The following is a 27,288-nucleotide window of genomic DNA, read 5'->3' on the forward strand; positions in this document are numbered from 1 at the left end:
TACCCGTGGAACGCATGCGTTCCACCGGTCACATGGCACGCCAATCATATGACGCGCCGGCCATGTACTAGATGCCGAAGTCCTTCACCATTCTAAAACATAATGAAAGCGGGCGGAAACACTCGTCCGTGAACCGCATACGTTCCACCTCCCGAGGGGTCAGTCATGTGACACCACCCAGGAACTGAGTGTACGTGGAACGCAAAAACGGGAAATCAGACAACTTCACCAGTATTTAAAACATTTCCAACTGCATGTACATGTTTGCATATCTCAGCATAAGGAAAATACAACATCCACAGTATGGATAGTGAAGCAAAATGATCATAATCATATTAACATTAAAGATCTTGATTTTCGATATTTTCTTGCAAGTACCTTTTTCTTTTAAAGAAAGGAAGTCCATACACAGTCCATACAAAGACCATAAATAGTTTTAAAACTAAAAAGGTTTTATCTATCTTCATCATATCGTAGCCACTTGCTCGAAATTTCTCACACATTAAACTGTACCGATATGGAAGTGTTTTTGACACATTGAAATGTGTGAGAAATTTAGAGCAAGTGGCTACGATATGATGAAGATAGATAAAACCTTTAGAGAGGTAAAGGAGATTGATAGAACTACACTCCTTAGACCCAAGTCTGTTGATAAGAATGATCAAAAAGCAAATCGGTTTGAATGGGCATTTGTGACGAATTATAACTGCCAATATCGGGGTATAGAGAAAATCCTTAACAAACATTGGGGACTATTAACTAAAGACCCCATTATTGGCACTCAAATCCCAAAGAAACCAGTTTGTATTTATAGGAAGGCATCTAATCTGAAGAATCAGCTGGTCACAAGTAGGTTACGAGGACCAGAGAGAAAAGGAAAAATTGTATCCAAGGGTTTTTTTTAGATGCGGCCTTTGTCAGGGATGCAAGAACATCAAAGGTGAGGGCCGCAATAAAATTGATAAGGTGGATTTAAATGGAAAGGAATTTGTTATTAATCAATTTATTACTTGCAACAGCAAGAATGTCATCTATGCTGTGAAATGTTCATGCGAAAAATTTTACATAGGGAGGACATCGAGACCATTAAATGTGAGAATAGGTGAACACATAAGAAATGTTAAGAATGGTCTGGAGACTCATGCCTTATCACTTCATTTTAAACAAAATCATCAATGTTCAAATTCACATATTCTAGGCTTCTACGGCTTAGCCATTGTTGAATATGATGTTAGAAATAAGGATATTGCCAGTAAATTAGCCAACAAAGAAATGTCTTTTATTTACAATTATAAAACACTTATACCAAATGGTCTCAACAGTGACTTTGAGACCAAGTGGTTTCTGTGAATGATTCGAATTGTTTTTTTTCCTCTTTTTAGTTTTAAAACTATTTATGGTCTTTGTATGGACTGTGTATGGACTTCCTTTCTTTAAAAGAAAAAGGTACTTGCAAGAAAATATCGAAAATCAAGATCTTTAATGTTAATATGATTATGATCATTTTGCTTCACTATCCATACTGTGGATGTTGTATTTTCCTTATGCTGAGATATGCAAACATGTACATGCAGTTGGAAATGTTTTAAATACTGGTGAAGTTGTCTGATTTCCCGTTTTTGCGTTCCACGTACACTCAGTTCCTGGGTGGTGTCACATGACTGACCCCTCGGGAGGTGGAACGTATGCGGTTCACGGACGAGTGTTTCCGCCCGCTTTCATTATGTTTTAGAATGGTGAAGGACTTCGGCATCTAGTACATGGCCGGCGCGTCATATGATTGGCGTGCCATGTGACCGGTGGAACGCATGCGTTCCACGGGTATTTACTTCCTCTTCCGCCATTGTGGTTTATTGTACCGCAAAGCTAAGCTAATGCACAGCGGAATCAAGTCAAACTGTGTTTTTCTACATTTCCAACTGGATATAGCCACTAATTGATTGTAATACTGACTCTATGTAAAGATTATCATTATATGTGAATACCACCATTGTGTGACCTCATTTCCTGTTTCATTGCTCACTGTGGGTATAAATACCGGTACATGGGCTCCTGGTCTGCAGGCCTTGACAAAGATCTCTTGTAGAGATTGAAACGCATTGGGAGCAGACAGAAGCGCTTTTTTTCATCATTTATGCACAATCTCCCCACCCGGATTTTGGACCCTGGATGCACCGATAAGAATTCCGGAATCTGCATGCTCAGGTGATATACACCAGGTGTCCTAACCAGGTGGTGTGATCATTCATCTTTGCTCCTTTTTAAATAAGTTTTGTCATTTGTTTATTTCCTGCGAGAATATTTTATGAACTATTTTATGGAATAAATCCTTTTTGCATTGATTTTTCTGTCTGGCTATCTGGAGAATGAAAGAAACCATGATATGATTACGAACACCTGTTAAACTGTGAGTTGGGGTACGCTGTGATTTGAAGTACCTACTAAAAGAAACCTTTATAGGCTTCATTCACCCCTAGTCACTGTGAGTTGGGGTACGCCCTTTAGACGGTCTTTTCTGACTCCATATTCACACAAAGATACCTTTATATGTTTACTACACCCATTTCCATTGTGAGTTTGGGTACGCTCTTTTTCTATTAAATTTTATGAAGATCTGGTGGAGGCTCAACACCTATTGTCTATTTAATTAGAACCACTGGGGTGAAGAGTAATCCTGTGATGACATACTACACCATTGTACTGTATTCTCTTACATGTCATGATTCCTGATGTGAATGGAGGATTGGAGTCCCCACCCTAAGAAGTAGAGGAAAAACGCCTTCTATTGAAACCTTTTTTTTTTTTACACTCACAAGGGAAGGTTTGAAATTTTATCTCCCAGCGCTTGATGTTATGTGTTTGCCCATTTTCTGTATCCATTTTCATAATGCAGCACATGTGCATCATTACACTTCTGAAAAAAACCAAAAACCTATATATAGCGACAAATGTGGTGCATTCTGATACTACGGCGTTGAGTGGTACCGCAGCCAGGGGCACAGTGCACACATGCAGCTTGGGGTAGGAAGATAGGTCCCCGGTACCATCAACCTGCACCAAGTTGCATGTGTGCATCGTGCCCCTGCCTGCGATGCCACTCAACGCCGTAGTATCACAATGCACCACATCTGTTGCTATATATAGCAATGGCAGCATTACATTTGTGTAACGTAAAAAAAAATGCCATATATATATATCAATATAACTATTTTTATAAATATGCAGCCAACATGGCTGAACTTTTTCAAACAGTATCTTTATAGTAGCATCTGGTGCAGTATGAGATATGGTGGTAGTGGCACATGATTTCAGACTATATCGTGAGGAAGAGTGCCTGTGGGTGACTGAACAAACAGAAGAGAGAGACTGCCTATAACCGCCTGGTGGAGTAGTCAAAGCCCACCTTCTTAGCGGACACTGTAGCCTGGGTCTGGAAAAATATTGCAAATTTACGGACTGTCAATACACACATGAAGGTAGGTGCAGATTGAGGTTCCCGAAACCAACAACCTGCCCCTAGCAGCATGTGTGTATTGCGCGCCTGAAAGCGGTGCCACTCTTAACCATGGTTTTCATGATGCATCATTACATTTATGAAATGAAAAAAAATTACTATATATAGCAGCAGATGTAGTGCATTCTGATTCTACGGCGTTGAGTGGCACCGCAGCCAGGGGCACAATGCACACATGCAGCTTGGGGTAGGAAGATGGGTCCCCGGTTCCATCAACCTGCACCAAGATGCATGTGTGCATTGTGCTCCTGCCCAGGGGCGGATCCAGAACAAAATGACAGGGGGGGCACCATGACAGGGGAAGGCGGGGGGGGACTTTTGCGCACGTTCCTGGGAAGGTGGGTGTGGTCTCATAACAAGGGTTGTGGCGTCACAGTGCCATACCAACGAGCCACAACCTCATTTTATCACGCTGTGGGCATGGAGTACAGGTCTGGTGTCTGGTGAGTGACAGGGTGAGTATACAAGGACAGGTCTGGTAGGGGATGGAGTGAGTGTGCGGGGACAGGTCTGGTAGGGGATGGAGTGAGTGTGCGGGGACAGGTCTGGTAGGGGATGGAGTGAGTGTGCGGGGACAGGTCTGGTAGGGGATGGAGTGAGTGTGCGGGGACAGGTCTGGTAAGGGATGGAGTGAGTGTGCGGGGACAGGTCTGGTAGGGGATGGAGTGAGTGTGTGGGGACAGGTCTGGTAGGGGATGGAGTGAGTGTGCGGGGACAGGTCTGGTAGGGGATGGAGTGAGTGTGCGGGGACAGGTCTGGTAGGGGATGGAGTGAGTGTGTGGGGACAGGTCTGGTAGGGGATGGAGTGAGTGTGCGGGGACAGGTCTGGTAGGGGATGGAGTGAGTGTGCGGGGACAGGTCTGGTAGGGGATGGAGTGAGTGTGCGGGGACAGGTCTGGTAGGGGATGGAGTGAGTGTGCGGGGACAGGTCTGGTAGGGGATGGAGTGAGTGTGCGGGGACAGGTCTGGTAGGGGATGGAGTGAGTGTGTGGGGACAGGTCTGGTAGGGGATGGAGTGAGTGTGTGGGGACAGGTCTGGTAAGGGATGGAGTGAGTGTGCGGGGACAGGTCTGGTAAGGGACGGGGTGAGTGTGTGGGGACAGGTCTGGTAGGGGATGGAGTGAGTGTGCGGGGACAGGTCTGGTAGGGGATGGAGTGAGTGTGTGGGGACAGGTCTGGTAGGGGATGGAGTGAGTGTGTGGGGACAGGTCTGGTAAGGGATGGAGTGAGTGTGCGGGGACAGGTCTGGTAAGGGACGGGGTGAGTGTGCGGGGACAGGTCTGGTAGGGGATGGAGAGTGTGTGGGGACAGGTCTGGTAAGGGATGGAGTGAGTGTGTGGGGACAGGTCTGGTAGGGGATGGAGTGAGTGTGCGGGGACAGGTCTGGTAAGGGACGGGGTGAGTGTGCGGGGACAGGTCTGGTAGGGGATGGAGAGTGTGTGGGGACAGGTCTGGTAAGGGATGGAGTGAGTGTGTGGGGACAGGTCTGGTAGGGGATGGAGTGAGTGTGCGGGGACAGGTCTGGTAGGGGATGGAGTGAGTGTGCGGGGACAGGTCTGGTAGGGGATGGAGTGAGTGTGTGGGGACAGGTCTGGTAGGGGATGGAGTGAGTGTGTGGGGACAGGTCTGGTAGGGGATGGAGTGAGTGTGCGGGGACAGGTCTGGTAGGGGATGGAGTGAGTGTGCGGGGACAGGTCTGGTAGGGGATGGAGTGAGTGTGCGGGGACAGGTCTGGTAGGGGATGGAGTGAGTGTGCGGGGACAGGTCTGGTAGGGGATGGAGTGAGTGTGCGGGGACAGGTCTGGTAAGGGATGGAGTGAGTGTGCGGGGACAGGTCTGGTAGGGGATGGAGTGAGTGTGTGGGGACAGGTCTGGTAGGGGATGGAGTGAGTGTGCGGGGACAGGTCTGGTAGGGGATGGAGTGAGTGTGCGGGGACAGGTCTGGTAGGGGATGGAGTGAGTGTGTGGGGACAGGTCTGGTAGGGGATGGAGTGAGTGTGCGGGGACAGGTCTGGTAGGGGATGGAGTGAGTGTGCGGGGACAGGTCTGGTAGGGGATGGAGTGAGTGTGCGGGGACAGGTCTGGTAGGGGATGGAGTGAGTGTGCGGGGACAGGTCTGGTAGGGGATGGAGTGAGTGTGCGGGGACAGGTCTGGTAGGGGATGGAGTGAGTGTGTGGGGACAGGTCTGGTAGGGGATGGAGTGAGTGTGTGGGGACAGGTCTGGTAAGGGATGGAGTGAGTGTGCGGGGACAGGTCTGGTAAGGGACGGGGTGAGTGTGTGGGGACAGGTCTGGTAGGGGATGGAGTGAGTGTGCGGGGACAGGTCTGGTAGGGGATGGAGTGAGTGTGTGGGGACAGGTCTGGTAGGGGATGGAGTGAGTGTGTGGGGACAGGTCTGGTAAGGGATGGAGTGAGTGTGCGGGGACAGGTCTGGTAAGGGACGGGGTGAGTGTGCGGGGACAGGTCTGGTAGGGGATGGAGAGTGTGTGGGGACAGGTCTGGTAAGGGATGGAGTGAGTGTGTGGGGACAGGTCTGGTAGGGGATGGAGTGAGTGTGCGGGGACAGGTCTGGTAAGGGACGGGGTGAGTGTGCGGGGACAGGTCTGGTAGGGGATGGAGAGTGTGTGGGGACAGGTCTGGTAAGGGATGGAGTGAGTGTGTGGGGACAGGTCTGGTAGGGGATGGAGTGAGTGTGCGGGGACAGGTCTGGTAGGGGATGGAGTGAGTGTGCGGGGACAGGTCTGGTAGGGGATGGAGTGAGTGTGTGGGGACAGGTCTGGTAGGGGATGGAGTGAGTGTGTGGGGACAGGTCTGGTAGGGGATGGAGTGAGTGTGCGGGGACAGGTCTGGTAGGGGATGGAGTGAGTGTGTGGGGACAGGTCTGGTAGGGGATGGAGTGAGTGTGTGGGGACAGGTCTGGTAAGGGATGGAGTGAGTGTGCGGGGACAGGTCTGGTAAGGGACGGGGTGAGTGTGTGGGGACAGGTCTGGTAGGGGATGGAGTGAGTGTGCGGGGACAGGTCTGGTAGGGGATGGAGTGAGTGTGTGGGGACAGGTCTGGTAGGGGATGGAGTGAGTGTGTGGGGACAGGTCTGGTAAGGGATGGAGTGAGTGTGCGGGGACAGGTCTGGTAAGGGACGGGGTGAGTGTGCGGGGACAGGTCTGGTAGGGGATGGAGAGTGTGTGGGGACAGGTCTGGTAAGGGATGGAGTGAGTGTGTGGGGACAGGTCTGGTAGGGGATGGAGTGAGTGTGCGGGGACAGGTCTGGTAAGGGACGGGGTGAGTGTGCGGGGACAGGTCTGGTAGGGGATGGAGAGTGTGTGGGGACAGGTCTGGTAAGGGATGGAGTGAGTGTGTGGGGACAGGTCTGGTAGGGGATGGAGTGAGTGTGTGGGGACAGGTCTGGTAGGGGATGGAGTGAGTGTGCGGGGACAGGTCTGGTAAGGGACGGGGTGAGTGTGTGGGGACAGGTCTGGTAGGGGATGGAGTGAGTGTGTGGGGACAGGTCTGGTAGGGGATGGAGTGAGTGTGTGGGGACAGGTCTGGTAGGGGATGGAGTGAGTGTGTGGGGACAGGTCTGGTAGGGGATGGAGTGAGTGTGCGGGGACAGGTCTGGTAAGGGACGGGGTGAGTGTGCGGGGACAGGTCTGGTAGGGGATGGAGAGTGTGTGGGGACAGGTCTGGTAAGGGATGGAGTGAGTGTGTGGGGACAGGTCTGGTAGGGGATGGAGTGAGTGTGTGGGGACAGGTCTGGTAGGGGATGGAGTGAGTGTGCGGGGACAGGTCTGGTAAGGGACGGGGTGAGTGTGTGGGGACAGGTCTGGTAGGGGATGGAGTGAGTGTGTGGGGACAGGTCTGGTAGGGGATGGAGTGAGTGTGCGGGGACAGGTCTGGTAAGGGACGGGGTGAGTGTGTGGGGACAGGTCTGGTAGGGGATGGAGAGTGTGTGGGGACAGGTCTGGTAGGGGACGCAGTGAGTGTGCGGGGAGAGGTCTGGTGGGTGACAGGGTGAGTATACAAGGACAGGTCTGGTAAGGGACGGAGTGAGTGTGTGGGGACAGGTCTGGTAGGGGATGGAGTGAGTGTGCGGGGACAGGTCTGGTAGGGGATGGAGTGAGTGTGCGGGGACAGGTCTGGCAAGGGACGGGGTGAGTATGCGGGGACAGGTCTGGTAGGGGATGGAGAGTGTGTGGGGGCAGGTCTGCTAAGGGACAGGGGGGGGGGATTGGGGGTACTCTTTCTAGGGGGCTGACACACAGAGACAGAAGCTGACACACAGGTGCTGACACTCAGACAGATACTGACACACTGTTGCTGACAGATACACACAGAAACATGCTGACAGAAAGCTGTTGACACACAGACGCTAACACAGACAGACACTGACACTGACACACAGAAACATGCTGACACACTGACACAGACAGATGTTGACACAGACACTGACACACAGATGCTGATACATTGACAAACAGATGTTGACACAGATGCTGACTTACTGATATACACAAACTGACACTGAGGATTCAGGAATAACTTTCCTGCAGCTCTCCTAGGCATCCAAACCCTGACCTCCTATCATAGCACAGTCCCATCTTACACAGTGTGCAGGGAGAGGACGCATTGCAAAGTCAGACATACTCACGGTGATCAGCGTCACTTGCATATGCTTCCGGTCGCGATTCCAGTTCCTACAGGCTGCTGGTGATCAAGGGATGTATTGCTCCAGGGTGCCCCGTGCTATAACACTGTTTGTCAGGCCCTGGATACCTGGCTCCTCGGTGCGCTCGCTGCCGCTGGTTATTTGCCTTGAGGGCAGCAGCCAGCAGATACTCTAGTCTTCTCTGCCGCGGCTCCGGCTTGAATGAGTTTCTGAGCATGCGCAGAAGCTCTTATCGCCGCAGCCGCGGATATAGGAGCCAGCCAAAGTGAAGGGGGAGCAGCACGGCCACTGAAGTGAACAGGGAAGCCGGCCGACTGGTAGTATGTACCGGCATCCCAATCCGCCGCTGTGACCACACTACTCCGCTCCGGCCAGACCTGCTTCCTGGTGACACGCTATATTCATAATACAGTAGCTGCATGGGCTGTGGGGACCGCAGGTTGCATGTGGTCCCCACAGCCCATGCAGCGTCTGTATTATGAATATATCCTAAATGACAGGGGGGGCACGTGCCTGGGTGCCCCCCCCCTAAATCCGCCACTGCTCCTGCCTGTGGTGCCACTCAAAGCCGTAGTATCACAATGCACCGCATCTGCTGCAATGTATAAGTGCATGAATACACTTGTGAACCCAAAAAAAATTGTATATTTATTAGAGATGAGCGGGTTTGGTTCTCCGAGATCCGAAACCCCCCGAACTATCACATATTTTACACGGGTCCGAGGCAGCCTCGGATCTTCCAGCCTTGCTCGGTTAACGAACGTCATCCTCCCGCTGTCGGATTCTCGCGAGATTCGTATTCTATATAAAGAGCCGCGCGCCGCCGCCATTTTTTTCACTCGTGCATTGGAGATTGAACGGAGAGGACGTGGCTGCGTTCTCTCCCTGAAAAGCTCCGTAATCTGTGCTCAGTGTGCTGCAAATATCTGTGCTCAGTGTGCTGCAAATATCTGTCCTCAGTGTGCTGAAAATATCTACGTTCCCTGCTTGAAAACGCTCCATATCTGTGCTCAGTGTGCTGCAAATATCTGTGCTCAGTGTGCTGCATTGTGGGGACTGGGGACCACCAGTATATAATTATAGTAGTACAGTACAGTAGGCCATTGCTGTATCTTGCAGCTCTGTGTCAAGTATACTATCTCTGTGCTGCATTATTGTGACCAGTATGTATACTGTACTGTGCGATGTGTGTTATACACTTGGTGATTTTATACATCCTGTAATCTGTACTGAGCGATGTGTGAGATACACCTGGGGATTATACTAGAGATGAGCGGGTTCGGTTTCTCTGAAACCGAACCCGCACGAACTTCATGTTTTTTTCACGGGTCCGAGCAGACTCGGATCCTCCCGCCTTGCTCGGTTAACCCGAGCGCGCCCGAACGTCATCATGACGCTGTCGGATTCTCGCGAGACTCGGATTCTATATAAGGAGCCGCGCGTCGCCGCCATTTTCACACGTGCATTGAGATTGATAGGGAGAGGACGTGGCTGGCGTCCTCTCCATTAGAAATTAGATTAGAAGAGAGAGAGAGATTGTGCAGAGTCAGACAGAGTTTACCACAGTGACCAGTGCAGTTGTTGTTAGTTAACTTTTATTTATTTTAATATAATATATCCGTTCTCTGCTATATCCGTTCTCTGCCTGAAAAAAAACGATACACAGCAGCAGCCAGTCACACAGTGTGACTCAGTCTGTGTGCACTCAGCTCAGCCCAGTGTGCTGCACATCAATGTATAAAAGGCAAAGCTTATAATAATTGTGGGGGAGACTGGGGAGCACTGCAGGTTGTTATAGCAGGAGCCCCCAGGAGTACATAATATTATATTAATTTAAAATTAAACAGTGCACACTTTTGCTGCAGGAGTGCCACTGCCAGTGTGACTAGTGGTGACCAGTGCCTGACCACCAGTATATTAGTAGTATTGTATACTATCTCTTTATCAACCAGTCTATATTAGCAGCAGACACAGTACAGTGCGGTAGTTCACGGCAGTGGCTACCTCTGTGTCGGCACTCGGCAGGCAGTCCGTCCATCCATAATTGTATTATATACCACCTAACCGTGGTTTTTTTTTTCTTTCTTTATACCGTCGTCATAGTCATACTAGTTGTTACGAGTATACTACTATCTCTTTATCAACCAGTGTACAGTGCGGTAGTTCACGGCTGTGGCTACCTCTGTGTCGGAACTCGGCAGGCAGTCCGTCCATCCATAATTGTATTATAATATATACCACCTAACCGTGGTTTTTTTTTCGTTCTTTATACCGTCGTCATACTAGTTGTTACGAGTATACTACTATCTCTTTATCAACCAGTGTACAGTGCGGTAGTTCACGGCTGTGGCTACCTCTGTGTCGGAACTCGGCAGGCAGTCCGTCCATCCATAATTGTATTATAATATATACCACCTAACCGTGGTTTTTTTTTCGTTCTTTATACCGTCGTCATACTAGTTGTTACGAGTATACTACTATCTCTTTATCAACCAGTGTACAGTGCGGTAGTTCACGGCTGTGGCTACCTCTGTGTCGGAACTCGGCAGGCAGTCCGTCCATCCATAATTGTATTATAATATATACCACCTAACCGTGGTTTTTTTTTCGTTCTTTATACCGTCGTCATACTAGTTGTTACGAGTATACTACTATCTCTTTATCAACCAGTGTACAGTGCGGTAGTTCACGGCTGTGGCTACCTCTGTGTCGGCACTCGGCAGGCAGTCCGTCCAACCATAATTGTATTATATACCACCTAACCGTGGTTTTTTTTTCATTCTTTATACCGTCGTCATACTAGTTGTTACGAGTATACTACTATCTCTTTATCAACCAGTGTACAGTGCGGTAGTTCACGGCTGTGGCTACCTCTGTGTCGGCACTCGGCAGGCAGTCCGTCCAACCATAATTGTATTATATACCACCTAACCGTGGTTTTTTTTTCATTCTTTATACCGTCGTCATACTAGTTGTTACGAGTATACTACTATCTCTTTATCAACCAGTGTACAGTGCGGTAGTTCACGGCTGTGGCTACCTCTGTGTCGGCACTCGGCAGCCCGTCCATAATTGTATATACCAGTGACCTAACCGTGGTTTTTTTTTCTTTCTTTATACATACATACTAGTTACGAGTATACTATCTCTTTATCAACCAGTCTATATATTAGCAGCAGACACAGTACAGTGCGGTAGTTCACGGCTGTGGCTACCTCTGTGTCGGCACTCGGCAGCCCGTCCATAATTGTATATACCAGTGACCTAACCGTGGTTTTTTTTTCTTTCTTTATACATACATACTAGTTACGAGTATACTATCTCTTTATCAACCAGTCTATATATTAGCAGCAGACACAGTACAGTGCGGTAGTTCACGGCTGTGGCTACCTCTGTGTCGGCACTCCGCAGCCCGTCCATAATTGTATATACCAGTGACCTAACCGTGGTTTTTTTTTCTTTCTTTATACATACATACTAGTTACGAGTATACTATCTCTTTATCAACCAGTCTATATATTAGCAGCAGACACAGTACAGTGCGGTAGTTCACGGCTGTGGCTACCTCTGTGTCGGCACTCGGCAGCCCGTCCATAATTGTATATACCAGTGACCTAACCGTGGTTTTTTTTTCTTTCTTTATACATACATACTAGTTACGAGTATACTATCTCTTTATCAACCAGTCTATATATTAGCAGCAGACACAGTACAGTGCGGTAGTTCACGGCTGTGGCTACCTCTGTGTCGGCACTCGGCAGCCCGTCCATAATTGTATATACCAGTGACCTAACCGTGGTTTTTTTTTCTTTCTTTATACATACATACTAGTTACGAGTATACTATCTCTTTATCAACCAGTCTATATATTAGCAGCAGACACAGTACAGTGCGGTAGTTCACGGCTGTGGCTACCTCTGTGTCGGCACTCGGCAGCCCGTCCATAATTGTATATACCACCTAACCGTGGTTTTTTTTTCTTTCTTTATACATACATACTAGTTACGAGTATACTATCTCTTTATCAACCAGTCTATATATTAGCAGCAGACACAGTACAGTGCGGTAGTTCACGGCTGTGGCTACCTCTGTGTCGGCACTCGGCAGCCCGTCCATAATTGTATATACCAGTGACCTAACCGTGGTTTTTTTTTCTTTCTTTATACATACATACTAGTTACGAGTATACTATCTCTTTATCAACCAGTCTATATATTAGCAGCAGACACAGTACAGTGCGGTAGTTCACGGCTGTGGCTACCTCTGTGTCGGCACTCGGCAGCCCGTCCATAATTGTATACTAGTATCCAATCCATCCATCTGCATTGTTTACCTGAGGTGCCTTTTAGTTGTGCCTATTTAAATATGGAGAACAAAAATGTTGAGGTTCCAAAATTAGGGAAAGATCAAGATCCACTTCCACCTCGTGCTGAAGCTGCTGCCACTAGTCATGGCCGAGACGATGAAATGCCAGCAACGTCGTCTGCCAAGGCCGATGCCCAATGTCATAGTACAGAGCATGTCAAATCCAAAACACCAAATATCAGTAAAAAGCCTCTTTTTTTCTTTGCGTCATGTGCTGTTTGGGGAGGGTTTTTTGGAAGGGACATCCTGCGTGACACTGCAGTGCCACTCCTAGATGGGCCCGGTGTTTGTGTCGGCCACTAGGGTCGCTAATCTTACTCACACAGTCAGCTACCTCATTGCGCCTCTTTTTTTCTTTGCGTCATGTGCTGTTTGGGGAGGGTTTTTTGGAAGGGCCATCCTGCGTGACACTGCAGTGCCACTCCTAGATGGGCCCGGTGTTTGTGTCGGCCACTAGGGTCGCTAATCTTACTCACACAGTCAGCTACCTCATTGCGCCTCTTTTTTTCTTTGCGTCATGTGCTGTTTGGGGAGGGTTTTTTGGAAGGGCCATCCTGCGTGACACTGCAGTGCCACTCCTAGATGGGCCCGGTGTTTGTGTCGGCCACTAGGGTCGCTAATCTTACTCACACAGCTACCTCATTGCGCCTCTTTTTTTCTTTGCGTCATGTGCTGTTTGGGGAGGGTTTTTTGGAAGGGACATCCTGCGTGACACTGCAGTGCCACTCCTAGATGGGCCCGGTGTTTGTGTCGGCCACTAGGGTCGCTTATCTTACTCACACAGCGACCTCGGTGCAAATTTTAGGACTAAAAATAATATTGTGAGGTGTGATGTGTTCAGAATAGGCTGAAAATGAGTGTAAATTATGTTTTTTGAGGTTAATAATACTTTGGGATCAAAATTACCCCCAAATTCTATGATTTAAGCTGTTTTTTAGGGTTTTTTGAAAAAAACACCCGAATCCAAAACACACCCGAATCCGACAAAAAAAATTCGGTGAGGTTTTGCCAAAACGCGGTCGAACCCAAAACACGGCCGCAGAACCGAACCCAAAACCAAAACACAAAACCCGAAAAATTTCCGGCGCTCATCTCTAGATTATACTAGGGATGTGCACTTGAAATTTTTCGGGTTTTGTGTTTTGGTTTTGGGTTCGGTTCCGCGGCCGTGTTTTGGGTTCGACCGCGTTTTGGCAAAACCTCACCGAATTTTTTTTGTCGGATTCGGGTGTGTTTTGGATTCGGGTGTTTTTTTCAAAAAACCCTAAAAAACAGCTTAAATCATAGAATTTGGGGGTCATTTTGATCCCAAAGTATTATTAACCTCAAAAACCATAATTTCCACTCATTTTCAGTCTATTCTGAATACCTCACACCTCACAATATTATTTTTAGTCCTAAAATTTGCACCGAGGTCGCTGGATGACTAAGCTAAGCGACCCTAGTGGCCGACACAAACACCTGGCCCATCTAGGAGTGGCACTGCAGTGTCACGCAGGATGGCCCTTCCAAAAAACACTCCCCAAACAGCACATGACGCAAAGAAGAAAAAAAGAGGCGCAATGAGGTAGCTGTGTGAGTAAGCTAAGCGACCCTAGTGGCCGACACAAACACCTGGCCCATCTAGGAGTGGCACTGCAGTGTCACGCAGGATGGCCCTTCCAAAAAACACTCCCCAAACAGCAAATGACGCAAAGAAGAAAAAAAGAGGCGCAATGAGGTAGCTGTGTGAGTAAGATAAGCGACCCTAGTGGCCGACACAAACACCTGGCCCATCTAGGAGTGGCACTGCAGTGTCACGCAGGATGGCCCTTCCAAAAAACACTCCCCAAACAGCACATGACGCAAAGAAGAAAAAAAGAGGCGCAATGAGGTAGCTGTGTGAGTAAGCTAAGCGACCCTAGTGGCCGACACAAACACCTGGCCCATCTAGGAGTGGCACTGCAGTGTCACGCAGGATGGCCCTTCCAAAAAACACTCCCCAAACAGCACATGACGCAAAGAAGAAAAAAAGAGGCGCAATGAGGTAGCTGTGTGAGTAAGCTAAGCGACCCTAGTGGCCGACACAAACACCTGGCCCATCTAGGAGTGGCACTGCAGTGTCACGCAGGATGGCCCTTCCAAAAAACACTCCCCAAACAGCACATGACGCAAATAAAAATGAAAGAAAAAAGAGGTGCAAGATGGAATTGTCCTTGGGCCCTCCCACCCACCCTTATGTTGTATAAACAGGACATGCACACTTTAACCAACCCATCATTTCAGTGACAGGGTCTGCCACACGACTGTGACTGAAATGACGGGTTGGTTTGGACTCCCACCGAAAAAGAAGCAATTAATCTCTCCTTGCACAAACTGGCTCTACAGAGGCAAGATGTCCACCTCATCATCATCCTCCGATATATCACCGTGTACATCCCGCTCCTCACAGATTATCAATTCGTCCCCACTGGAATCCACCATCTCAGCTCCCTGTGTACTTTGTGGAGGCAATTGCTGCTGGTCAATGTCTCCACGGAGGAATTGATTATAATTCATTTTAATGAACATCATCTTCTCCACATTTTCTGGAAGTAACCTCGTACGCAGATTGCTGACAAGGTGAGCGGCGGCACTAAACACTCTTTCGGAGTACACACTTGTGGGAGGGCAACTTAGGTAGAATAAAGCCAGTTTGTGCAAGGGCCTCCAAATTGCCTCTTTTTCCTGCCAGTATAAGTACGGACTGTCTGACGTGCCTACTTGGATGCGGTCACTCATATAATCCTCCACCATTCTTTCAATGGTGAGAGAATCATATGCAGTGACAGTAGACGACATGTCCGTAATCGTTGTCAGGTCCTTCAGTCCGGACCAGATGTCAGCATCAGCAGTCGCTCCAGACTGCCCTGCATCACCGCCAGCGGGTGGGCTCGGAATTCTGATCCTTTTCCTCGCACCCCCAGTTGCGGGAGAATGTGAAGGAGGAGATGTTGACAGGTCGCGTTCCGCTTGACTTGACAATTTTGTCACCAGCAGGTCTTTGAACCCCAGCAGACTTGTGTCTGCCGGAAAGAGAGATCCAAGGTAGGTTTTAAATCTAGGATCGAGCACGGTGGCCAAAATGTAGTGCTCTGATTTCAACAGATTGACCACCCGTGAATCCTTGTTAAGCGAATTAAGGGCTCCATCCACAAGTCCCACATGCCTAGCGGAATCGCTCCCTTTTAGCTCCTCCTTCAATGCCTCCAGCTTCTTCTGCAAAAGCCTGATGAGGGGAATGACCTGACTCAGGCTGGCAGTGTCTGAACTGACTTCACGTGTGGCAAGTTTAAAAGGTTGCAGAACCTTGCACAACGTTGAAATCATTCTCCACTGCGCTTGAGACAGGTACATTCCACCTCCTATATCGTGCTCAATTGTATAGGCTTGAATGGCCTTTTGCTGCTCCTCCAACCTCTGAAGCATATAGAGGGTTGAATTCCACCTCGTTACCACTTCTTGCTTCAGATGATGGCAGGGCAGGTTCAGGCATTTTTGGTGGTGCTCCAGTCTTCTGTACGTGGTGCCTGTACGCCGAAAGTGTCCCGCAATTCTTCTGGCCACCGACAGCATCTCTTGCACGCCCCTGTCGTTTTTCAAAAAATTCTGCACCACCAAATTCAAGGTATGTGCAAAACATGGGACGTGCTGGAATTTGCCCATATTTAATGCACACACAATATTGCTGGCGTTGTCCGATGCCACAAATCCACAGGAGAGTCCAATTGGGGTAAGCCATTCCGCGATGATCTTCCTCAGTTGCCGTAAGAGGTTTTCAGCTGTGTGCGTATTCTGGAAACCGGTGATACAAAGCGTAGCCTGCCTAGGAAAGAGTTGGCGTTTGCGAGATGCTGCTACTGGTGCCGCCGCTGCTGTTCTTGCGGCGGGAGTCCATACATCTACCCAGTGGGCTGTCACAGTCATATAGTCCTGACCCTGCCCTGCTCCACTTGTCCACATGTCCGTGGTTAAGTGGACATTGGGTACAACTGCATTTTTTAGGACACTGGTGAGTCTTTTTCTGACGTCCGTGTACATTCTCGGTATCACCTGCCTAGAGAAGTGGAACCTAGATGGTATTTGGTAACGGGGGCACACTGCCTCAATAAATTGTCTAGTTCCCTGTGAACTAACGGCGGATACCGGACGCACGTCTAACACCAACATAGTTGTCAAGGCCTCAGTTATCCGCTTTGCAACAGGATGACTGCTGTGATATTTCATCTTCCTCGCAAAGGACTGTTGGACAGTCAATTGCTTGGTGGAAGTAGTAAAAGTGGGCTTACGACTTCCCCTCTGGGATGACCATCGACTCCCAGCAGCAACAACAGCAGCGCCAGCAGCAGTAGGCGTTACATGCAAGGATGCATCGGAGGAATCCCAGGCAGGAGAGGACTCGTCAGAATTGCCAGTGACATGGCATGCAGGACTATTGGCATTCCTGGGGAAGGAGGAAATTGACACTGAGGGAGTTGGTGGGGTGGTTTGCGTGAGCTTGGTTACAAGAGGAAGGGATTTACTGGTCAGTGGACTGCTTCCGCTGTCGCCCAAAGTTTTTGAACTTGTCACTGACTTATTATGAATGCGCTGCAGGTGACGTATAAGGGAGGATGTTCCGAGGTGGTTAACGTCCTTACCCCTACTTATTACAGCTTGACAAAGGCAACACACGGCTTGACAAATGTTGTCCGCATTTCTGGTGAAATACTTCCACACCGAAGAGCTGATTTTTTTGGTATTTTCACCAGGCATGTCAACGGCCCTATTCCTCCCACGGACAACAGGTGTCTCCCCGGGTGCCTGACTTAAACAAACCACCTCACCATCAGAATCCTCCTTGTCAATTTCCTCCCCAGCGCCAGCAACACCCATATCCTCCTCATCCTGGTGTACTTCAACACTGACATCTTCAATCTGACTATCAGGAACTGGACTGCGGGTGCTCCTTCCAGCACTTGCAGGGGGCGTGCAAATGGTGGAAGGCGCATGCTCTTCACGTCCAGTGTTGGGAAGGTCAGGCATCGCAACCGACACAATTGGACTCTCCTTGTGGATTTGGGATTTCGAAGAACGCACAGTTCTTTGCGGTGCTTTTGCCAGCTTGAGTCTTTTCAGTTTTCTAGCGAGAGGCTGTGTGCTTCCATCCTCATGTGAAGCTGAACCACTAGCCATGAACATAGGCCAGGGCCTCAGCCGTTCCTTGCCACTCCGTGTGGTAAATGGCATATTGGCAAGTTTACGCTTCTCCTCCGACAATTTTATTTTAGATTTTGGAGTCCTTTTTTTACTGATATTTGGTGTTTTGGATTTTACATGCTCTGTACTATGACATTGGGCATCGGCCTTGGCAGACGACGTTGCTGGCATTTCATCGTCTCGGCCATGACTAGTGGCAGCAGCTTCAGCACGAGGTGGAAGTGGATCTTGATCTTTCCCTAATTTTGGAACCTCAACATTTTTGTTCTCCATATTTTAATAGGCACAACTAAAAGGCACCTCAGGTAAACAATGTAGATGGATGGATACTAGTATACTTATGGATGGACGAGCGACTGCCGACACAGAGGTAGCTACAGCCGTGGACTACCGTACTGTGTCTGCTGCTAATATAGACTGGATGATAATGAGATGAAATCAATATATATATATATATATAATGGGGGGATAAGGGTACCGGCGACCAATGTTGTGTGAGTGTACTGAAATCTAAGATTTATAAGCCAAAAAATATAAAATTTGAACAAACAGTTTAATAGCACGTATAAATAAAATACATAAAATTTCCAGATAAAGAAATTTTAAAACACACAGGTAAAAGATTAAGTAAAAAATGTAAAGGTAAGGACTTAGCTTTTTAAAATAGGCAAGGGGGTCACTGCAGGGAGCCCAACGCGTTTCGTCAAATCTGTGTTTTAAAATTTCTTTATCTGGAAATTTTATGTATTTTATTTATACGTGCTATTAAACTGTTTGTTCAAATTTTATATTTTTTGGCTTATAAATCTTAGATTTCAGTACACTCACACAACATTGGTCGCCGGTACCCTTATCCCCCCACTGTATATCTCTTTGGCAGCACTGTACTAGCGTTGCAATCTTAAGGGGTGGCAGACGCCTATAACAAGGATCGTTGTGTTTTTAGTATCTTTTAACTAATTTATATTCAAATTATTACTGAGGTCATACCCCACAAGTGGCGCCGTATCATCCTTTGCAATATATATATATAATATCACTAGTACTGCAGCCGGACAGGTATATATATTTATTATGTAATGACTGATGACGGACCTGCTGGACACTGTCAGCTCAGCAGCACCGCAGACTGCTACAGTAAGCTACTATAGTAGTATGTATAAAAAAGAAAGAAAAGAAAAAAACCACGGGTAGGTGGTATACAATTATGGATGGACGAGCGACTGCCGACACAGAGGTAGCTACAGCCGTGGACTACCGTACTGTGTCTGCCGCTAATATAGACTGGATGATAAGGAGATGAAATCAATATATATTATATCACACTAGTACTGCAGCCGGACAGGTAGATATATTTATTATGTAATGACTGATGACGGACCTGCTGGACACTGTCAGCTCAGCAGCACCGCAGACTGCTACAGTAAGCTACTATAGTAGTATGTATAAAGAAGAAAGAAAAAAAAAAAAAACACGGGTAGGTGGTATACAATTATGGATGGACGAGCGACTGCCGACACAGAGGTAGCTACAGCCGTGGACTACCGTACTGTGTCTGCTGCTAATATAGACTGGATGATAAGGAGATGAAATCAATATATATATATATATATATATAATATCACTAGTACTGCAGCCGGACAGGTATATATATTTATTATGTAATGACTGATGACGGACCTGCTGGACACTGTCAGCTCAGCAGCACCGCAGACTGCTACAGTAAGCTACTATAGTAGTATGTATAAAGAAGAAAAAAAACCACGGGTAGGTGGTATACAATTATGGATGGACGAGCGACTGCCGACACAGAGGTAGCTACAGCCGTGGACTACCGTACTGTGTCTGCTGCTAATATAGACTGGATGATAAGGAGATGAAATCAATATATATTATATCACACTAGTACTGCAGCCGGACAGGTAGATATATTTATTATGTAATGACTGATGACGGACCTGCTGGACACTGTCAGCTCAGCAGCACCGCAGACTGCTACAGTAAGCTACTATAGTAGTATGTATAAAGAAGAAAGAAAAAAAAAACCACGGGTAGGTGGTATACAATTATGGATGGACGAGCGACTGCCGACACAGAGGTAGCTACAGCTGTGGACTACCGTACTGTGTCTGCTGCTAATATAGACTGGATGATAAGGAGATGAAATCAATATATATATATATATATATAATATCACTAGTACTGCAGCCGGACAGGTATATATATTTATTATGTAATGACTGATGACGGACCTGCTGGACACTGTCAGCTCAGCAGCACCGCAGACTGCTACAGTAAGCTACTATAGTAGTATGTATAAAGAAGAAAGAAAAAAAAAAAAACACGGGTAGGTGGTATACAATTATGGATGGACGAGCGACTGCCGACACAGAGGTAGCTACAGCCGTGGACTACCGTACTGTGTCTGCTGCTAATATAGACTGGATGATAAGGAGAAGAAATCAATATATATATATATATATATATAATATCACTAGTACTGCAGCCGGACAGGTATATATAATTTATTATGTAATGACTGATGACGGACCTGCTGGACACTGTCAGCTCAGCAGCACCGCAGACTGCTACAGTAAGCTACTATAGTAGTATGTATAAAGAAGAAAGAAAAAGAAAAAACCACGGGTAGGTGGTATACAATTATGGATGGACGAGCGACTGCCGACACAGAGGTAGCTACAGCCGTGGACTACCGTACTGTGTCTGCTGCTAATATAGACTGGATGATAAGGAGATGAAATCAATATATATATATATATATATAATATCACTAGTACTGCAGCCGGACAGGTATATATATTTATTATGTAATGACTGATGACGGACCTGCTGGACACTGTCAGCTCAGCAGCACCGCAGACTGCTACAGTAAGCTACTATAGTAGTATGTATAAAGAAGAAAGAAAAAAAAAACCACGGGTAGGTGGTATACAATTATGGATGGACGAGCGACTGCCGACACAGAGGTAGCTACAGCCGTGGACTACCGTACTGTGTCTGCTGCTAATATAGACTGGATGATAAGGAGATGAAATCAATATATATATATATATATATATATATATAATATCACTAGTACTGCAGCCGGACAGGTATATATATTTATTATGTAATGACTGATGACGGACCTGCTGGACACTGTCAGCTCAGCAGCACCGCAGACTGCTACAGTAAGCTACTATAGTAGTATGTATAAAGAAGAAAGAAAAAAAAAAAACACGGGTAGGTGGTATACAATTATGGATGGACGAGCGACTGCCGACACAGAGGTAGCTACAGCCGTGGACTACCGTACTGTGTCTGCTGCTAATATAGACTGGATGATAATGAGATGAAATCAATATATATATATATAATATCACTAGTACTGCAGCCGGACAGGTATATATATTTATTATGTAATGACTGATGACGGACCAGCTGGACACAGTCAGCTCAGCAGCACCGCAGACTGCTACAGTAAGCTACTATAGTAGTATGTATAAAGAAGAAAGAAAAAAAAAACCACGGGTAGGTGGTATACAATATTATATATATATTATATACAATTATATATATATATATACCATAGTTCCCAATGCTTACCCTGAAAGGGTTTAGACAAAAGGAGACCAGCACACCACCATATGAAAAAATATGAATAAGTATCGACATACAGGTTATTTTTCATTATGTCCTATAATATACTTTTTATTATGTGTTATTTTCTTTTTTCATTTGATATTCTTATGCTGTATTTTTTATTTTTATTTTTATGTACAGATTAATGTATGTGACAAGTTGTGTACCTTGAACACATAGGCGGTGACATTGCCAGTGATCTGAGGCCGTTTTTTGTATTGGCGGAAGTTGATTGTCGCGATGACGCGACATCACTTCCGGCACAGCGGTACTTATGCTAGTGCCGTGGAAACGTACTCCGGCACTTGAGTTCCGTTACATGGCGGATGTTGACAAACGCGGTCGCGTGTTGTCACTTCCGGTACAACGGAACTGTTGATAGTGGTCTGGGCAACTTTGTCTTGCTTTTGTAGTTCCACACTGGTCTGTTCACATACCCCTGGGAGGTTTTTGAATCACTGGTGATTGGGCAAAACAGGTGTATCTGATTTATGCAAATTGCACAGCTTTATAAGGTTCTCTGTTTGAACATTATGTTGTAGCTGACCCCATGATGAAGGTGTGACAACCGAAACGGGCCGTTGGGATGGCTGTTCTGCTTGAATACTGCTGAAAGCCTCATGATGAGTACTAAAATTTTTTTTCAAAAGGCCTGATAATGCTACTGATTCATTAAATGCTTTTCATATTTTTTCATATGGTGGTGTGCTGGTCTCCTTTTGTCTAAACCCTTTCAGGGTAAGCATTGGGAACTATGGTATCAATAACAATTGACACGGCACCCTTCTAACATCCTTTAAGTGTGTGCGCTTCACCTCTGGACTTTATATATATATATATATATATTAAACTGGTGGTGACTGGTGGTCAGGTCACTGGTCACACTATCAGCAACTTGCAAGTAGTACTCCTAAGCAGACAATCACAATATATATTATACTGGTGGTCAGTGTGGTCACAATGGCAGTGTGGCACTCTGGCAGCAAAAGTGTGCACTGTACGTTATATGTACTCCTGAGTCCTGCTCTCAGACTCTAACTGCTCCCCACTGTCAGTGTCTCCCCCACAAGTCAGATAATATACAGTCACACTATCTATCACTTCAGCAAGTAACTAGTACTCCTCCTAATGCTCCCCAAAATTACTACTGTGTCTCTCTCTACTGTCTCACTCTCTTCTCTATAAACGGAGAGGACGCCAGCCACGTCCTCTCCCTATGAATCTCAATGCACGTGTGAAAATGGCGGCGACGCGCGGCTCCTTATATAGAATCCGAGTCTCGCGATAGAATCCGAGCCTCGCGAGAATCCGACAGCGGGATGATGACGTTCGGGCGCGCTCGGGTTAACCGAGCAAGGCGGGAAGATCCGAGTCGCTCGGCCCCGTGTAAAAAAACATGAAGTTCGGGCGGGTTCGGATTCCGAGGAACCCGCTCATCCCTAGATTATACACCCTGTATACTGTACTGTGCAACGTTTGTGATACACCTGGTGATTATACACCCTGTATACTGTACTGAGCGATGTGTGAGATACACCTTGGGATTATACACCCTATATACTGTACTTTGTGATGTGTGAGATACACCTGGGGATTATACACCATATATATTGTACTGTGCGATGTGTGTGATACACCTGGTAATTAATTATACACCCTGTGCGACGTGTGTTATACACCTGGTGATACTGATTATACATCCTGTAATCTGTACTGAGCGATGTTTGAGATACACCTGGGGATTATACACCCTATATACTGTACTGTGTGATGTGTGAGATACACCTGGGGATTATACACCCTATATACTGTACTGAGCAATGTGTGAGATACACCTGGGGATTATACACCCTATATTATTATTATTATTATTATTATCCTTTATTTATATGGCGCCGCAAGGGTTCCGCAGCGCCCAATTACAGAGTACATAAATAATCAAACAGGAAAACAGCAATTTACAGTTGATGACAATATAGGACAAGTACAGGGTAAATAAACATAGTTACATCAGCAGATGACACTGGAATAAGTATCAGGTGGCAGTAGACTGCTGGATGTGGTACAGTTGAAGATTAGAGATGAGCGCCTGAAATTTTTCGGGTTTTGTGTTTTGGTTTTGGGTTCGGTTCCGCGGCCGTGTTTTGGGTTCGAACGCGTTTTGGCAAAACCTCACCGAATTTTTTTTGTCGGATTCGGGTGTGTTTTGGATTCGGGTGTTTTTTTCAAAAAACACTAAAAAACTGCTTAAATCATAGAATTTGGGGGTCATTTTGATCCCAAAGTATTATTAACCTCAAAAACCATAATTTACACTCATTTTCAGTCTATTCTGAATACCTCACACCTCACAATATTATTTTTAGTCCTAAAATTTGCACCGAGGTCGCTGTGTGAGTAAGATAAGCGACCCTAGTGGCCGACACAAACACCGGGCCCATCTAGGAGTGGCACTGCAGTGTCACGCAGGATGTCCCTTCCAAAAAACCCTCCCCAAACAGCACATGACGCAAAGAAAAAAAGAGGCGCAATGAGGTAGCTGTGTGAGTAAGATTAGCGACCCTAGTGGCCGACACAAACACCGGGCCCATCTAGGAGTGGCACTGCAGTGTCACGCAGGATGGCCCTTCCAAAAAACCCTCCCCAAACAGCACATGACGCAAAGAAAAAAAGAGGCGCAATGAGGTAGCTGTGTGAGTAAGATTAGCGACCCTAGTGGCCGACACAAACACCGGGCCCATCTAGGAGTGGCACTGCAGTGTCACGCAGGATGTCCCTTCCAAAAAACCCTCCCCAAACAGCACATGACGCAAAGAAAAAAAGAGGCGCAATGAGGTAGCTGTGTGAGTAAGATTAGCGACCCTAGTGGCCGACACAAACACCGGGCCCATCTAGGAGTGGCACTGCAGTGTCACGCAGGATGTCCCTTCCAAAAAACCCTCCCCAAACAGCACATGACGCAAAGAAAAAAAGAGGCGCAATGAGGTAGCTGTGTGAGTAAGATTAGCGACCCTAGTGGCCGACACAAACACCGGGCCCATCTAGGAATGGCACTGCAGTGTCACGCAGGATGGCCCTTCCAAAAAACCCTCCCCAAACAGCACATGACGCAAAGAAAAAAAGAGGCGCAATGAGGTAGCTGTGTGAGTAAGATTAGCGACCCTAGTGGCCGACACAAACACCGGGCCCATCTAGGAGTGGCACTGCAGTGTCACGCAGGATGTCCCTTCCAAAAAACCCTCCCCAAACAGCACATGACGCAAAGAAAAAAAGAGGCGCAATGAGGTAGCTGACTGTGTGAGTAAGATTAGCGACCCTAGTGGCCGACACAAACACCGGGCCCATCTAGGAGTGGCACTGCAGTGTCACGCAGGATGTCCCTTCCAAAAAACCCTCCCCAATCAGCACATGATGCAAAGAAAAAGAAAAGAATAAAGAGGTGCAAGATGGAATTGTCCTTGGGCCCTCCCACCCACCCTTATGTTGTATAAACAAAACAGGACATGCACACTTTAACCAACCCATCATTTCAGTGACAGGGTCTGCCACACGACTGTGACTGATATGACGGGTTGGTTTGGACCCCCCCCAAAAAAGAAGCAATTAATCTCTCCTTGCACAAACTGGCTCTACAGAGGCAAGATGTCCACCTCATCTTCACCCTCCGATATATCACCGTGTACATCCCCCTCCTCACAGATTATCAATTCGTCCCCACTGGAATCCACCATCTCAGCTCCCTGTGTACTTTGTGGAGGCAATTGCTGCTGGTCAATGTCTCCGCGGAGGAATTGATTATAATTCATTTTAATGAACATCATCTTCTCCACATTTTCTGGATGTAACCTCGTACGCCGATTGCTGACAAGGTGAGCGGCGGCACTAAACACTCTTTCGGAGTACACACTTGTGGGAGGGCAACTTAGGTAGAATAAAGCCAGTTTGTGCAAGGGCCTCCAAATTGCCTCTTTTTCCTGCCAGTATAAGTACGGACTGTGTGACGTGCCTACTTGGATGCGGTCACTCATATAATCCTCCACCATTCTATCAATGTTGAGAGAATCATATGCAGTGACAGTAGACGACATGTCCGTAATCGTTGTCAGGTCCTTCAGTCCGGACCAGATGTCAGCATCAGCAGTCGCTCCAGACTGCCCTGCATCACCGCCAGCGGGTGGGCTCGGAATTCTGAGCCTTTTCCTCGCACCCCCAGTTGCGGGAGAATGTGAAGGAGGAGATGTTGACAGGTCGCGTTCCGCTTGACTTGACAATTTTGTCACCAGCAGGTCTTTCAACCCCAGCAGACTTGTGTCTGCCGGAAAGAGAGATCCAAGGTAGGCTTTAAATCTAGGATCGAGCACGGTGGCCAAAATGTAGTGCTCTGATTTCAACAGATTGACCACCCGTGAATCCTTGTTAAGCGAATTAAGGGCTGCATCCACAAGTCCCACATGCCTAGCGGAATCGCTCCCTTTTAGCTCCTTCTTCAATGCCTCCAGCTTCTTCTGCAAAAGCCTGATGAGGGGAATGACCTGACTCAGGCTGGCAGTGTCTGAACTGACTTCACGTGTGGCAAGTTCAAAGGGCATCAGAACCTTGCACAACGTTGAAATCATTCTCCACTGCACTTGAGACAGGTGCATTCCACCTCCTATATCGTGCTCAATTGTATAGGCTTGAATGGCCTTTTGCTGCTCCTCCAACCTCTGAAGCATATAGAGGGTTGAATTCCACCTCGTTACCACTTCTTGCTTCAGATGATGGCAGGGCAGGTTCAGTAGTTTTTGGTGGTGCTCCAGTCTTCTGTACGTGGTGCCTGTACGCCGAAAGTGTCCCGCAATTCTTCTGGCCACCGACAGCATCTCTTGCACGCCCCTGTCGTTTTTTAAAAAATTCTGCACCACCAAATTCAAGGTATGTGCAAAACATGGGACGTGCTGGAATTTGCCCATATTTAATGCACACACAATATTGCTGGCGTTGTCCGATGCCACAAATCCACAGGAGAGTCCAATTGGGGTAAGCCATTCCGCGATGATCTTCCTCAGTTGCCGTAAGAGGTTTTCAGCTGTGTGCGTATTCTGGAAAGCGGTGATACAAAGCGTAGCCTGCCTAGGAAAGAGTTGGCGTTTGCGAGATGCTGCTACTGGTGCCGCCGCTGCTGTTCTTGCGGCGGGAGTCCATACATCTACCCAGTGGGCTGTCACAGTCATATAGTCCTGACCCTGCCCTGCTCCACTTGTCCACATGTCCGTGGTTAAGTGGACATTGGGTACAACTGCATTTTTTAGGACACTGGTGAGTCTTTTTCTGACGTCCGTGTACATTCTCGGTATCGCCTGCCTAGAGAAGTGGAACCTAGATGGTATTTGGTAACGGGGGCACACTGCCTCAATAAATTGTCTAGTTCCCTGTGAACTAACGGCGGATACCGGACGCACGTCTAACACCAACATAGTTGTCAAGGCCTCAGTTATCCGCTTTGCAGTAGGATGACTGCTGTGATATTTCATCTTCCTCGCAAAGGACTGTTGAACAGTCAATTGCTTACTGGAAGTAGTACAAGTGGGCTTACGACTTCCCCTCTGGGATGACCATCGACTCCCAGCGGCAACAACAGCAGCGCCAGCAGCAGTAGGCGTTACACGCAAGGATGCATCGGAGGAATCCCAGGCAGGAGAGGACTCGTCAGAATTGCCAGTGACATGGCCTGCAGGACTATTGGCATTCCTGGGGAAGGAGGAAATTGACACTGAGGGAGTTGGTGGGGTGGTTTGCGTGAGCTTGGTTACAAGAGGAAGGGATTTACTGGTCAGTGGACTGCTTCCGCTGTCACCCAAAGTTTTTGAACTTGTCACTGACTTATTATGAATGCGCTGCAGGTGA

At 47.4% G+C, this 27,288-nt stretch overlaps 1 long non-coding RNA gene across 1 annotated transcript in view; it reads left to right on the plus strand.

The window, feature by feature from the left end:
- The first annotated feature begins 1,869 nt into the window (after positions 1 to 1,869).
- Positions 1,870 to 27,288, plus strand: part of LOC134981008 (uncharacterized) — a 37,941-nt gene continuing 12,522 nt past the window's right edge. Inside the window, exon 1 of the long non-coding RNA XR_010190501.1 lies at positions 1,870 to 2,205. This is a non-coding gene — a long non-coding RNA (uncharacterized LOC134981008). The remainder of the gene's footprint in view (positions 2,206 to 27,288) is intronic.

This window comes from Pseudophryne corroboree, chromosome 12, assembly GCF_028390025.1.
Source record: "Pseudophryne corroboree isolate aPseCor3 chromosome 12, aPseCor3.hap2, whole genome shotgun sequence".
Classification (NCBI taxonomy): domain Eukaryota; kingdom Metazoa; phylum Chordata; class Amphibia; order Anura; family Myobatrachidae; genus Pseudophryne; species Pseudophryne corroboree.